Raw genomic sequence first — 2,951 nt, 5'->3', positions numbered from 1 at the left:
CCAACATTCATAGGAAGACCTTGGGACATGAACAAGGAACCTTTCCATGTGGATTCAGCATCATGGACCATTGCATTATATGCCACTGAAACGTGCCTATTCAAAACCTTTTTGATACTTAAACCAGATCCTAGACATAGATAGTTCTTGGATGTATGCCAGAAGAAATTCTCTTGCTCTGTTAGCTTTCCTGTGCTTCTTATCTTTCAGTCTTCATAATTCAGTTAGAGCTCATTTATGTTGAAACATGGTGAATGATGATTAAGGAATTCTTTAGTCACACAGATGTTTTGGTTGAAGAATGTTTCTCATGATGTCAAAACTCTGGCCAAAGATTTTACCACAGTCATGTTGTTTGTGAGTGCCTTGAAATTGGGGAGTTTGGCTTTTCACTTCTCTAGATGTTAGTACACTACATGCATGTAGTGCGTTCAATAAATGTTCATTGTTTGTATGAAAGAAAACATGGCTCCCTAAGTAGAGTGATACCAAGAATAGTGTTTTGGAATGCTAATTTGGCCTTGAGAAATATCATAGAGGGAAGGACAGAGTTGGTAAAAGGAAATACTCATTAGAAAAGATTTTCTGACTTAACTATTTATCAGAAAGATGGCTAAATGGCAAGGTAACTAAGGTAACTAATAGATGATACTTTTTTCTTACTATCCTTTTTCATTTTCAGCACCAACTATCTCATTGTATTTTATCTTGTAGGTTCAGATTTGTCATAAATGAAGTGAATGAATATTAGGTGGGGATACCTTCATGCCACAAAATTTCTTTTCCTTTCTTTTTTCTTTCTCTTTCTTTCTTTTCTTTCTTTCTTCCTTTCTCTTTCTCTCTTTTTCTTCCTTCTTTCTCCTTTCTCTTCTTGCTTTCTTTCTTCTTCCTCTTTTTTTCTTTATTTTTTCTTTTTTTTAGAGAGAGAGAAAGAAGGAAAGTGAGAAATAACCCCCTGGGTGGGAAGACCACAACTCAATTCATTCTTTATTTTCCTCTTGGAATTTGAGCACACACCTGGCATAATTTTCAAACTGTTGGGTCCAAGACTTGAATAACAAAGTTGGCCATGGGGGATCCAGCCACCTTAATCTCCCCGTCACCTGTTGGTCTACACAAAATTCCTTTTATCATGTACATTTAAACATGAGTAGTGAACATAAATGTGTATGTAGGGGCCAGGTGATGGTACAATGGTCATGAAACTGGACTCACATGAGAAAGGTCCTGGGTTTGCATCCTGGAACCTCTCTGAGCATGCTGAGCATGGACATAAGCCTATGACCTAAGCCTGTTGAGACTGCAGGTAGATCACAGTGTGAAGATCATGTTGTGTATGTCTATATCTTCTTCTTTTTCTGTCTCCTTGTCTCATGGAAGAGAAAAATAAATAAACCTTAAAAAGAGAAAGAAGTGTATGTGTCGTGTGTGTATGTGCACATGCACATGTTCACATGCTTGCACACATGTATTGCAGGATAGTGGAAGAACAGTATTTTATAAATATAGCCATGCAAGAAATTCCTTTTTTTTTGTCTCTATTGTTTTACCTTCTATCTTGTCTATATATCTGGTCTTTCCTTTGTTCTTTGCTTCTTCTCTTATACACTGTTATTTTGAGGTGACATGAGGACCTCAGTAAGTGTTGCTGGTCCTGAGACTGTTCTCTGTCCACGTGCACTATGTTCTAGTCACTTTCCTGGTCAGAACCAGCTCCTGTTGCTGTAGCACTCAATCTATAGTGTTTCTTATTACAGAACATGGGCCAATAAAATATTTTAAAATAGGAATGTTGATATTTTGCCACTGATACAAAAGGATTCCATATGAAACAATTTATCAAGCCATACAGATTAATTTGATAAGGAGTGATTACTAAATTCAACAGAAATGTTTCATCTTAAAAAGCCATTTCCTTTATTCTGTAAAAACATACAAAGTAATTCAGATCAGTTGATTCACATCTGAAAGAGGTTGATTTCAGTATGTGGAAAGAAGCTCTGTCTGCTTGCTCATAATCCATACAATACAGCAGTCCATCAAGAAAGTGTTTGTTATACATGGGTATAGCAGCAGAAAGAACTTAACATTTGTTGAGTACCACTATGTCCACTGGGCTGGGTGTTTTCATTTAATCCTCACAATTCTATGCAGTAGATGTTTACTTAATCTCTTGGTTTAGAGATGTGTAAACTGACTCCCAGAGCTTAAAGAATTTGCCCAGATGGTGAGCTGTGGAAACACAGTTTGAAGTTGGCCAGTCTGCTGCTGGAACCCCGCTTCGTCACTACTATATTTTCCCACCTCTCATTTCATCAGTTCATTTATTGGAAAGGCTTAAGTCTTTCATTTATATTATTTATTTTCATCCTTTCCTTAGGGATGTTTCTTCATTCTTATTTTATGCATAGGGAAAGTCTGCCAGTTAGTGAGATGAATTGCCTCCATAGTTAATTGGTAACATGCCTGACACACCCTTCTGCTGCGGCCATCTAGAAACTGTTTCGAATTTCCTTTAGAATTGACTAGATGGGTTATGACCATAAAGTCTCAAAGTGCATCTAGACATGTGGCTTAAGCGAGGTATTCTTGGTACCTTCTAGTCACATCATATCTGTTGTCATTTTCCATACTGCACACTGCACCACAATCTCTTCCTTGATGCAGCTTTGTAAATGAAAGTTTCTTATTGTACACATTGTTATCACACATCATGTTTTTGTTTAGTGACAATTTCAGGAAAATATGTTACTCCCCAGTTATTCTCAAAGAGAAATGTTTCATCCATCACTTACTCATTTGAAAATTCATGCGTGGCATGTACATTTTCAGTTACAGTTGTCTGTCCTATGAACTGTTCCTGTTGACTTCAGGAACTGCCAAGTCTTTCTATTCTGCATAATTGAGGATTTTTAGTATAATTATTTGAGATTGTTACCTTCTTGTGCATC

This window comes from Tupaia chinensis, unplaced genomic scaffold, assembly GCF_000334495.1.
Source record: "Tupaia chinensis unplaced genomic scaffold, TupChi_1.0 Scaffold000706_1, whole genome shotgun sequence".
Classification (NCBI taxonomy): Eukaryota; Metazoa; Chordata; class Mammalia; order Scandentia; family Tupaiidae; genus Tupaia; species Tupaia belangeri.
The sequence above is the reverse complement of the archived record's forward strand: the minus strand, read 5'-3'. Positions refer to the sequence as shown.